The sequence below is a fragment of the Pelodiscus sinensis genome, chromosome 22 (assembly GCF_049634645.1).
Source record: "Pelodiscus sinensis isolate JC-2024 chromosome 22, ASM4963464v1, whole genome shotgun sequence".
NCBI classification, from domain to species: domain Eukaryota; kingdom Metazoa; phylum Chordata; order Testudines; family Trionychidae; genus Pelodiscus; species Pelodiscus sinensis.
The window spans coordinates 21,127,268-21,140,034 of NC_134732.1; the positions used below are offsets into that span (position 1 = coordinate 21,127,268).

Genomic DNA, 12,767 nt, shown 5'->3' on the forward strand with positions numbered 1-12,767 from the left:
CGGGAACATTTACTGTCAAGCCAAGTTTACTAGCCACGGTATTAGGAAGATGCTAATTAATAAAAATAATACTTAGCACTTCATAAACATTAATTAATTTAGGATCCTCAGGCATGGGCGAACTTCTGAAGATTATTTCTAGACTGTAGCGAACGGATTTAATTTGTTAAGCTAATCCCTGGTGTTTGAACTAGGAATTTAACTGACCCTCATTACAGTGATCCCCAATTTTCAGATGGAGAAATACCATCATGCAGTTAAGCAATTTACCCAAGTCTTCCCAGAAGTCAGCAGCAGAACCGACTGTCAGCAGCTCTGGGATCCCAGTCACACACTCAGCCCACTGCAGACGGCTACTTTCTTACCTGTAATTCAAATTGCCCAGATACTCTCAAATCAAACCGGCACACGTAACACCTGGGACCCAGGTTAATACGTTCCACTGGAGAAGTCTTATTTTTAAAGTAGCATCACCTGTTCCTGCAGGTCAAAACTACCCTAGGAAGAGGTCATCAGAATTACTCTCTCGCTGTTAGGAGTGACATTTACCGACTACTTCTACTTGCTCAAGCGTCCCATTCTTAGGTCATGTCCCTGCAAGCCCCATCTAATTCAAGCTGAGCCAGCGGAGGGGAGAGACAGACTGTAAGAACAAAGGAAAAAAGAGGGTCTCCACAAAGCAGCTGGAATGACAAACCGACAAGCAGAGCCTTCCAGCGAGTTCTCACGTAGACTTTCTGATACAAAAACTGTTCTGACTTCAGAACAAGAAAGGGAGGCATAAAACCTCAATGCACACCCGTAAAGTTAGCAATTAGAAGAGTCTCCCTTCACTCACCAAAAGGAAATGGTGCTCGTTAGCCACCCTTATGCCAGGACACTCCAAACAAGTCCGGAATGAGATGAGATACAGAGAGGATGACTTCATCATCTTCGACAGGAAGAAAGTGAAGTATGCCTGGAATGCTGGCTGGAGAGGCACGGCAGGAGGTAGGGAGAGGAGAGAAGTCTTTGCCAGGACTCTAATACTGAAGTGCTTTGAGGAATGGAGATTTATTATCCTTTAAACTCCAGCAGGTCATTTGGAAATACCGGGAAACCACTGACGTCCAATCGGATTGGAAATTGCTGTGGGAAGAACACGCTAAGCAGTGCTCAGGAAAGAGTTAAGCATCCTCTTGCCCTTTGGGTACGATCAGCCAATGAAAGTTTGTTATGGTCACCTGATGCATTATTATTTTGCCCCTTTCACAGAATGTTCTGATACTGCATCACCTGCTTCGGAGATTTAAAGGGTGGAACCAGAAGGAACTGGAATTACCTGTCTCCTGTCTGTGTGGTTTAATTACGCTGATCTGAATGAATCACATCACCTTAATGAACTCACGTGTTCTTCTTCGACTCATTTCTGCACCATTTAATGACGCGGTAACCCAACCACAACAGGAAAGAGGAGGCAGCACATGGAGAAAGAACTTGTATACTTGGAGTGGCTCAGCTGATGGTGTTTTGGTTGAAAGGGCCCCCAGCGATGAGATGTCCCTAATAGCGTGATCCTGAATAAGACCTACCAGTTGAAGCAGGGTAGGGAGATAGCCCAGAGAGATTCCCAGAGAGCTTTAAGGGGCCCCATGACTCCAGTTGAGAGGCATGACTTCGGGGGTGATGGATGTTAAAGGCACAGCAGAGAACGGTTCTTAGGGCGGTCGAGGAAAAATGCCTGAGAAGTTTTAAACGGGACAATGTCCAGGAAATACAATGAAGACGGAAATGAGTATGCACAGAATCATAGAACACTAGACCTGGGAGGAACCTTGAGAGGTCGAGTCCAGTCCCCTGTCCACACAATAGGATCAAGCACCACCTAGACCATCCCTGACAGGTGTCTGTCTAACCTGCTCTTAAATATCTCCAGCGATGGAGATTCCACAACCTCCCTAGGCAATTTATTCCAGTGTTTAACCACCCTGATAGGATGTTTTTCCTAATGTGCAACCTAAACCTCCCTTGCTGCAGTTTAAGCCCATTGCTTCTTGTCCTGTCCTCAGAGGCCAAAGAGAACAATTTCTCCCCACCCCCACTCCCTGTGACAACCTTTTAGATACCTTAAAACCGCTGTGACAAACTGCTGGCCAAGCCAGAGCTCTGCCGCTACAGCCTGGCTGAAAGGGCCAATTGCAGCCAGCTGAGCAAGCCCAGGGCTGAAGGGCTAATGGAAGCAGCTGTGGGCCTCATTAGCGAGAGGGCTGTATAAAGCAGCCAGAGGGGAAGTGAAAGGGGAGAGCTAGCGTGGGGCTGAGGGTGCGTCCCTAAGCAGAAGGTGAGGCTGGCTGAGTTTGCTGTGAAGAAAAGCTCTGTAAATAGAAGATGGTGAGAAATTGGCACTGACAATAAAAGGCACAGGTGACTGCACCAGAAAGCGTCTCTGTTTGCTTTGTGACCCAAGACAGCATCCCAAGGCAAGGGGCTTGGGCAAGGACCTTCAACACCGCTATCATGTCCCCTCTTAGTTTTCTCTTTTCCAAACTAAACAAGCCCGATTCCTTCAGCTTTCCCTCACAGCTCCTGTTTTCTAGACCTTCAATCATTTTTGTTGCTCTTCCTGGACCTTCTCCAATTTCTCCACATCTTTCTTGAAATGCGGTGCCCAGAACTGGATGCAATCCTCCACCTGAGGCCTAATCAGCTCAGAGAAGAGCGGGAGAATGACTTCTTGTGTCTTGCTCACAACACACCTGTTAATGCCTCCCAGAATCATGTTTGCTTTTTTTGTAAGGGTCACACTGTTGACTCATATGACCCCTAGATCCCTTTCTGCAGTACTCCTTCCCAGACAGTCACTTCCCATTCTGTATGTGTGAAACGGATTGTTCCTTCCTAAGTGGAGCACTTTGCATTTGTCCTTATTAAACTTCATCTTATTTGCCTCAGACCATTTCTCCAGTTTGTCCAGATCATTTTGGATTATGACTCTATCCTCCAAAGCACTTGCAACTCTTCCCAGTTTGGAATCATCTGCAAACTTTGTAAGTGTACTCTCTACGCCATTGTCTAAACCGTTGAAGATTCTGAACAGAACAGGTCCCAAAACAGACCCCTTCGGAATCCGACTCGTTATGCCCTTCCAGCATGACTGTGAACCGTTAATAGCCACTCTCTGAGAACTGTTACCCAGCCAGTTATGTGCCCACCTTATAGTAGCCCCATCTAAGTTATATTTGCTTAGTTTATTGATAAGAAGGTCATGCGAGACTGCATCAAATGCCTTACTAAAGACTAGGTATACCATGTCTACCACTTCTCCCTTATCCACAAGACTTGTTATCCTATCAAAGAAAGGTATCAGATTGGTTTGACATGATTTGTTCTTTACAAATCCATGTTGGCTGTTACTTATCACCTTATTTTCTTCCAGATATTTGCAGATGAATTCCTTAATTACCTGCTCCATTATCTTTCCTGGCACAGACGTTAAACTGACTGGTCTGTAGCTTCCTGGGTTGTTATTTCCCTTTTTATAGATGGGCGCTATACTTGCCCTTTTCCTGACTTCCATGATTTTTCAAAGATGATAGCTAAAGGTTCAGAAACCTCCTCTATCAGCTCCTTGAGCATTGTAGGATGCATTTCATCAGGCCCTGGTGACTTCAGACATCTAACTTTTCTAAGTAATTTTAACTTTGTCTTTCTTTATTTTATCTCCTAAACTTACCCCATTTACACTAGCATTCACTATGTTAGGCATCCCTTCATCATCAAACTTCTTGATGAAGACCAAAACAAAAGTAATTAAGCACCTCTACCATTTCCAAGTTTCCTGTTATTTCTCCCTCCTCACTGAGCAATGGGCCTACCCTGTCCCTGGTCTTCCTCTTGCTTCTAATATATTTATAGAATGTCTTCTTGTTATCCTTTATGTCTCCGGCTAGATTTAGCTCATTTTGTACCTTTGTCTTTCCACTCTTGCCCCTGCATACCTGTGTTGTTCCCTTACATTCATCTTTTGTAGTTTGACCTAGTTTCTACTTTTTATGTGGAAACTTTTTTATTTTTAGATCATGCAATATCTTCTGGTGAAGTCAAGGTGGTCTTTTGCCATACTTGCTATCTTTCCTATGCAGTGGAATAGTTTGCTTTTGGGCCCTTCATAAGGGCCCTTTGAAAAACTGCCAACTCTCTTCAGTTGTTTTTCCTCTTAGTGTTGCTTCCCATAGGACCTTGCCTGCCAGCTCTGAGTTTACTAAAATCTGCCTTCCTGAAATCCATTGTCTCTATTTTGCTGTTCTCCCTTCTACCCTTCCGTAGAATAAAGAACTCTGTGATTTCATGGTCACTTTCACCCAAGATGCCTTCCACTTTACAATTCTCAATCAGTTCCTCCCTATTTGTTCAAATCAGTTCTAGAGCAGCTTCCCTCCAGTAGCTTTCTCAACTTTCTGAAATAAAACATTGGCTCCAATGCAGTCCAAGAACTTATTGGATAGTCTGTGCCTTGCTGTTAGTTTCCCAACATATGTCTGGATAGTTGAAGTCCCCCATCATCCCTAAACCCTGCGCTTTGGATGATTTTGTGAGTTGTTTAAAAAAAATCCTCATCCATCTCTTCTGCCTGGGTAGGTGGTCTGTAGTAGACCGTTAGCATGATGTCACCCTTGGGTTTTTTTATCCTTTTTAACCTAACCCAGAGACTCTCAACTCATCTGTCTCCTACATCTATCTCCACCTCAGTCCAAGTGCAAAAATTTTTAATATACAAGGCAACATCTCCTCCCCTTTTTCCCTACCAATCCTTCCTGAGTAAGCTGTACCCTTCTATACCAATATTCTAATCATGTGTATTACTCACTAGGTGTCTGTGATACCATCTATGTCATAGTTGTGTTTATTTATTAGCAATTCAGGTTATTTCTTCTTCTTACCCATACTTCTTGCATTTGTATACAGTCATCTAAGGGTATGTCTACACTACCACCCTAGTTCGAACTAGGGTGGTTAATGTAGGCAACCGGAGTTGCAAATGAAGCCCGGGATTTGAATTTCCCGGGCTTCATTTGCATAAAGCCGGACGCCGCCATTTTTAAATGTCCCACGAGGAGTACAGGTAGTTCGGAATAGGAAGCCTAATCCAAACTACCTAGTTCGTGCCACATGTAGCTGCGGGCACGGAGTCCGCACTAGCGGACATTTAAAAATGGCGGCGCCTGGCAACCTGCAAATGAAGCCTGGGAAATTCAAATCCCGGGCTTCATTTGCAACTCCGGTTGCCTACATTAACCACCCTAGTTCGAACTAGGGTGGTAGTGTAGACATACCCCTAAATACTGATTTGATGTTCTGTTTTAAAATCAAATTGCATGTGTTAGGTCAACTCTTTCCTTCAAGGTTTGGGAAGAATTTCACATGGGAGGCAGAGATGCACAAACTGTCTGAGCGCAAATGGATAAGATTTTGGAAAGTGGTCAAGGGCCGCACTTTTTTGTGGAGGTGGTACGGGGCCTAGGGTGGAGGTTGGGTGCAGAAGGGCGCACAGGGTAAGGGACTGGGGTGCAGGAGACGCGTGAGGTCTGAGAGGGTGTTTGGGTGGAGGAGGGGGTTATGACCTGAGTCAGGGTTTGGGGTGCAGGGTCAGGGAGAGGATGTGGGGAGGGGTGTAGGAGGAGGCACAGGGTCTTGAGGGAGTTGTCCCCTGGGGCAGGGAGTGTAGAGGGGTTGGGTGGTGATCTGGGGGGAGGGGGTTGGGGTACAGGAGGGGGTGGGGTGCCAGAGGCAGGCGCTGGCTGGGAGGAGTTTCCTGCCCGGCAGCCCCATCCCGTTTGAAAACACCGGCTGCTCCCTCCGCGTGCTCTCAAGTGCATCTGCCCCAGGCTCACAGGCCAATCTCTCAGCTCCGATTGGCTGGCTGTTTCCAGCCAGTAAGAGCTGAAAGATTGGCTGAGGTCAGTTCTTATTGGCTGGTTGCTTCTGGCCAGTAGGAGCTGAGGATTGAAGCCTCCCCCTCCCAGCAGAGCAGAGAAATGCAGCTGCGCGTGCCGGAGGCTCCCAGCAGGGGGTCCGCGGGCCGGAGCTGGCGGCTTGGCGGGCCGGATTTGGCCCACGGGCCGTATTGTGCCCAGCCCTGATCTGCTAAGTCAGCATGATCCCAGCTGACAGCGGTGCACGAGGCAGCGGGCAGTGACGTTCCCAGATCTGATTTAACTCTACTAATGAGCCTGGGGATTTCCAGGGGGGAAAAGGCTCAATTAGGAGGAGGCTTGTGATCAGATCAGGAGAGCTGGCAGCACGGAGAGCGAGTCGGTTTCACAAAAGGAATTAAGCAGCCTCCGCACACACCTCCCCTGGGCCGCAGGGATGTGCCAGTGTAGCGACAGAAAGTGACACTCTCCGTTTTTGCGACCGTTGCAGTTTCTGTCATGCATGCATGAAATTCGGTGCTACTGCTCAGGACTTGCTACCTTTGCTACCATGGGTTGCAAATTCAGAGGGAATGGGTATTGTGGTCGAAAACACTCACACTTTGCTCCCTGCTTGATAACGGACTCAGGGGATGCTGGTGTTTTGCCTTGGGAGGGGGCCTTTTGCTTCGGGTGCGCATGCTCAGCGCACCCAAAGTCGCAAATGTGGAGAAGTTAGTGTTTCTGTCGTTACACCGGCAGCAACGTGGAGCTAGCAGCTGGAAGCCGCTCTAGCCTCACTGCGCTGCCTGCCAGGTAGGTTTTAACCTGGGGACAGCAGGCAGGGCCAGGGGACACGGGGTGTGCGCTCGCGTGCTAGCAAGTTGGGCTGGGAGACATGCGGAGACCCCTGCCCCCTTCCTGGAGCCCTGCCAGAGGGGGGTGCCTGCTGGCCCAGGAGGAGGGTTTGAAGACTGGCACTGGCCCTACAGTAAATTGAGTTTGAGACCCCTGCCCTAAAAAAACCATTGTAGCCACACACCATTGGCTACAAGTTGAACCATTTAATGAGCAGTCACCTCAGTTTTGATAGAAAATGGTTGAAAATCACGTTTGTGATCAATTAAAGACTCCCATTGAAAATTAGACTTAGTTGAAGTTGCTGCTAATGAACATCTGGAATGGATATTCCCAGGAATAATTAAAGCCTTTCCTAGAAAGTTCACTGTCGCTTTTTATATTAGAACAAAATTATTTCTTTTCCCCTCCGGGACTCTCAAGATGTAAAATGGCCTTTTGTAAAGCACAAAGCCCGTAATCTTGTCTCTCGTCTATGCTGGAGTCAACACCTCACTCCCAGTTCATTTAATGCCTCATACCAGGTTTCATCTGGCACATTCTCATCCTTTCACCCGTGCATTTCATAGAGCTACGCCTTTTAAAACAACACCTTTCTCAGAACCCTTCTGACGGGACAAGAGCAAAGTCAGGCCCTTGTCTGTGACACTCTCATTTACAAGAACACTCACAGGTGGTCCATGATGCTCTGTGACACAAATGAGTTAGAATTACAGAGTTAGGCGCTGGCTATGATGACTAGTGGTTAGCGCTCTGTGTGACAGCCAGGTTCAATTCCTGACCCTGGTCTCTGTCCTGTTTTGCAGCAGGTGAAAGCGCTACAGGATGTGGCACACTCAGCCGGGCAGGGGCAGTTCCCGGCTGGCTATAAAAGTATCTGAAGGACTCCCAAGTTCTCTAGAGCTGGGAGAACAGTCACTGAAGCAGGGGTATAAAGACCTGGCTGGAAAATAGAAAGAGGTAAAATTCACAGACATCCTTTCGCAAAATTATTTTCCATCAGCTTGTCCCTGAAACAAAGTTACCAACCATCTCTGACTCTCACAAAGGAGGTGAAGGACCCCTGGGAAAAGCGGGTCTTTTTAAGTGACAGGGACACTGCCCACACACACGGATGGGTCGGTCTGGTACATAGCTGGAGTCCCTCAGGCTACGTCTAGACTGCAGTTTTCTTTCGGAAGAAGCGTTTCCGGAAGAGATCTGCCGAAAAAACGTCTTCTGAAAGAGAGCGTCCACACTGCCAAAGCGCATTGAAAAAGCCATCTGCTTTTTCGAGAGAGAGCGTCCACACTGAATGGACGCTATCTTGCATTTAAGCTGTGATTACTATGGACGGAGTGGCCACCAGGGCACCTGCGCTTTTTCCTCTTTCCTCTTCTTGCGAAAGAACTCCCTCTTCCCCGTCCACACACGCCTTTTTTCCAAAAGAGCTCTTCCGGAAAAAGGTTTCTTCCTCATAGACTGAGGATTACCAATGCCGGAAAAACCCCTCCGTCCTTTCGATTTTTTGTCAAAAGAACGCGATTGCAGCGTGGACGTAAGTGAAGTTTTTCGGAAAAACAGCCATTTTTCTGAAAAAACTGTGCAGTGTAGACATAGCCTCACCCGGGCATCGGAGGTCCCAAGATACCAGCTGAAGACAAGGATTGATCTGTGCAATACATGATGCCCCCTGTTCTGGCGTGGTATTGGTATTTCTACCTCTTAATCCTCACTCCTCCGGCAGGCAATGCTACTAGCTCTCAGTAACCAGCAATCCCCCAGGCTAACACCAGCAAGCAGCAGAGCCGTTTCTATCACACCACAAGTGCGGATTCTTAGCATAGGCACCCTGCAGTTGGGACCTGCTTGCCTTATTTCTTCTCCTTTGTTGGGATCCATTTCGGCAGCTGGTTCTGTCCTAACTGGTTTTGGGAAGAACCCTGCAGAAAGGAAATGCAATGAATCCCCACTATCTCCCAGAAGCGGGGCAAAGGGACCGGTGCTCTGACACGGCAGTAATTGAGCTGTCTCACAAGAGGGAGCTAAAGCTTCTTTGCTCAGGGATGCAAGACCATGCGAACTGACAGCTCAAGAATGCAACCAAAAATTCCCAGTCAAAGCAGGAGGAGGGATAGCGGGGGGCAGGCGCCAGCAAACGCAGGCAGAGAGCGCTGTACTCAGAGAGAGGCAGGGATATGAAACACATTCGTTCCTAAGAATTTTACTTATACCTATTTGCATTGCCTTCTAGTTTGGGATTGGCATGTCATGACTGAATTGCTCCCTGAAAGCAGGCTCCTAACCTTTCTGTAGCTATTGTTCTGTAAGGTCTCTCCTACAGGTCTGTTCCATGTAAGCTGCATTGGCATCTCGGGCACATTTGCCGGAATTTCTCCCCTGGGCAAGTTGTGGAGGGCCTGACTCTGCACCCCAGAAGGGGCGGGGCCTCAGGCTGAAGGGGTGGGGCTGGGAGCAGCCAGCTTTTGTCCCCAGTCCTCTGAGCTGCTTGGAGCATGTGGTGTGGTGCTCCGGACAGCAATTTAAAGGGCCTGGCGCTCTGGCCACCACTGCCGCAATAGCAGGAGCCCTGGGCCCCTATGAATCGCCAGGCCCCAGGACAACTGGGGGAAAAATTTCTGGCGACTCTGCCAGGCTTTGCTGAGGTGACATGTGACCCTCTGTTGCACCGTCCTTCCCATCCCATTGAGGACTCCTCTCCCTGCGCCTTACTAGTGCCAAATGCTAGCCATTTGGGGGCAGATCCTGTTCTCTCCTGCAGCCAATGGGAGTTTGGGCTCTTATTTTAATAAGAGGAGGGTCAGGCACTTTGTGTCAGGGAAGAACACTCCATGGGGCAAACAGGAGGAGGGGAGGAGAAAATCCCCACAAGTCAGAGGCGGGATCTTCGGCAGGGCCAAGCAGGGAGAGGTAGGAAGCCAGCAACCTGATTTTGCTGGGGAAAACAGAACTGAGCGCAAGAGAGAGAGTCCACTGCAGCCGGGAAAGAGAATGTTGGTGACACCAACAAATCAGGCTCCATTTTCAGCGAGGAAGATGCAAACGGGGCTGTGGCACCAGCCACTTAAGAAGAACTCTTGTGGTTTTAAGCTATCTAGATTAGAGGTGTTCTAGTCTTTAGTTCTCAGCCGCCGAAATAAAATACCTTGATTTATCTTGCTCTGGTGTGCTGCCTACAGAGCAAATTCAGCTTCTCCTAGCAGCATGTCATCAAAGGCCATTTCCTGAGGGTAACATTGAAATGTGAATGGAGCACAGCCTTAAAAAATATATCAGAACACGATGAAATTCAGGCTGGGTCGGGGTCCAAACAGGCCAGGCTGCTAATATTCTGGTTGAAGCGGAAGGGTTGATAAAGTGGCATGAGACATCAGCCCCCTCCGAGGTGATGATCAAGACGAGCTATACAGAGTTTGGAGAACAAGAAGTCAGCTCTAGGGAGATTTAAATTAGATTCATCCATCACGCTGAACATCTCAGTAAAGATTCAAAATTGGGAACGGGCTGCGTTCTCGGCGTGCTTAACGAGCACAGCTGCATATTCACCCACACAAGACAAAGAAAGAGACGTTATGTTCGCTGTAATCCACGGCTGCATCCAGACAGCCAGTACGGGCAACAGCTCTTCTGCATGCACGCACCATCGGGAACAGGGCACCAAAAACATAATCCTTTTCCACCCAAGCTGACGAGGAAGCACTAACATGGCATGCATCCTCTGAAGGCCGCAGTCTCATGCTATGATCATTCTAGTCTAAGCAGCATTCTAGGACTCTATGGTACACTTGGAAGGGTGAGTAGCATAAATAATTGTCATGGCACATATATACTAGGCATCAGGGCCGGACGGAGGCATGGGCGAGCTGGGTAGCTGCCCAGGGTGCAAACCGATGGGGGGCACCTGATGGCAGCTGTAAGGGGCGCGCGGTGTCCCTTACAGCTGCCATCAGGGCTCCTGCAGCGCCGGCCCCGCGGCGACGGCCAGCAGCGCCCTTCCCCCCACGGCCACGGGGCCCTGCACTGCCTGGCTGGGCAGCGCATGCGCCATGTGCCCCGGGGGCGGACCCCGGGCTGTGCGCCAGTGGCCGTGGCCAGCCCGCGGATGCGCTGTGCGCCCTGGGGGTGGGCCCGCGCTCCCGGGGAGGAGGGCGAGCCTGCGCCCGCGCCATGCGCCCTGGGGGTGGCACCACGTGCCCGGGCCCAGGTCACCAAAAGGGCTTGGGATGGCCCTGTTAGCGATGTTAGGGTGCGTCTGCACTAGCCCCCTACTTCGAACTAGAGAGGCTAATGAGGGCGACCGAAATTGCAAATGAAGCGCAGGATTTAAATATCCCGCACTTCATTAGCATGTTCCCAGGCGGTCGCCATTTTGGAAACTGACTAGCCCGGAATAACTGCCCACGTCTACACGCGGCAGTGAAACGGGAGTTCGAAGTAAACCCCTAACTCGAATTAGCTGTTGCTCCTCGTGGAATGAGGTTTAACAGCTAATTCAAGTTAGGGGTTTACTTCAAACTCCCGTTTCACTGCCGCGTGTAGACGTCGGCAGTTATTCCGGGCTCGTCAGTTTCCAAAATGGCGCCCGCCTGGGAACATGCTAATGAAGCGCGGGATATTTAAATCCCTTCATTTGCAATTTCGGTCGCCCTTATTAGCCTCCCTCATTCGAACTAACGGGCTAGTGTAGACGCACCCTTAGAGTTTAACTGATTGACCGACAAGCTGATGGACAATGTTATCGGTTAAAGTCCTCCCCGGGAGAGGAACCGGAAGGGGCTGGGGTCCCCGCTCCTGGGAAGGCTTCACTGTGGGCGCTGCACTATAAAGCTTACGTTAACGGATTTAATACTGCAGAGCCTGCAGCGCATAGAACCACCAAGATTTTCAGCAGTTACACAGTTACCATTTTAATCAACTTTTAACAGCCCTAACACACACTAGTCCAACAACGACGTAGTCTGAATGCTTAGCCAGCCATTATCTCTAAATGAGCTGAGCCTTACAACAGTGACCAGGGGATGAAATATTGGCCGTGCTCACGTGTAACAAAACTGCTCTCTAATGGCTGCAGTGTGGCTAAGAGTGAAACCTACTGATTCATCACAACTGTTGGAACTGACTAATGGAGTCTGAAACCTCACCATATTTCAAAGTTGTACTGCTGTTTAGTTGTTTGGCCTGCTCGCTTCCTATCTCAGCTGCAGGTATAGACACCGGTTGAAAACTCAAACAGGCAGGAGCAAATAATCAAAACATTTCAAATGTATAATAGGTCCAGGATTTTGTTTCAGGCTGGTTCTCTTATTCACTGTTAAAACCACTTGTAAAACCCACCCTACTTCTCCAGCACCCTATGCTCTCAGTCCAAGTCCTCACTTGCCACGCAGAGATCAATCTTTTGGCATTTGATTTAGTGGGTCTAATTAAGACCTGCTAAATTGAATGCGGAGGGTGGCTCTGGTCAGTGCTGGTCCTCCGGTCAGTTGCAAGGAGTAAGGGAAGCCGAGGGCAGTATTTGCTCCCATCAGCCTCCGTGTGTGAAGACAGTACCAAGTTCAACTTATGGTAAACCGACTTAAGCACACTTAAGCCGAGCTTCTGGATCTAATGTAGACCTGACCTCAGAGCTCTAGCAAGAAGGCAGTTTGTAAGACACTTGCAGGAAGTGTTATAAAGTCTCCATCTACAATTGATCCTCAGTGCTGGGACAATTCTGCTGAGCTTAGGTGCCATGTGGAAACTCCAGTGAGACTGGAAACATGAGAAACCAAAGAACATGATTTTCGTCTGTCTCTGATGAGGGTCTCTCCTCCCCCTTTGAAACAGTTGGCTCAAAGAGGCTAACTACAGAGAGGTTTAGGCAGTTAATCTGCTTTGTTCCTGATGTAAAAACAAAGAGAGACCGGAACCTTTCCACAGTTTAATTCCCCGGACCCTTTTTTCCCCCCACCCTATCATTTGTTGCTACTGCTGTAGCAGGTCTGCACTGGGAAAGTGCTAATAAATAAATAAATTAAA

At 48.6% G+C, this 12,767-nt stretch overlaps 1 protein-coding gene across 11 annotated transcripts in view; it reads right to left on the bottom strand.

Moving 5' to 3' along the window:
• DAB2IP (DAB2 interacting protein) overlaps window positions 1-12,767 on the bottom strand; it is a 364,307-nt gene that overhangs the window by 235,812 nt on the left and 115,728 nt on the right. Inside the window, exon 1 of one of the 11 annotated variants that reach the window (XM_075905450.1) lies at window positions 839-1,131. The exons of the other annotated variants lie outside the window; for them this stretch is intronic. The gene's annotated coding sequence lies outside the window, so the exon portion shown is untranslated. Of the gene's footprint in view, window positions 1-838; window positions 1,132-12,767 lie in introns of those variants that run through there. 11 annotated transcript variants of the gene reach the window in all.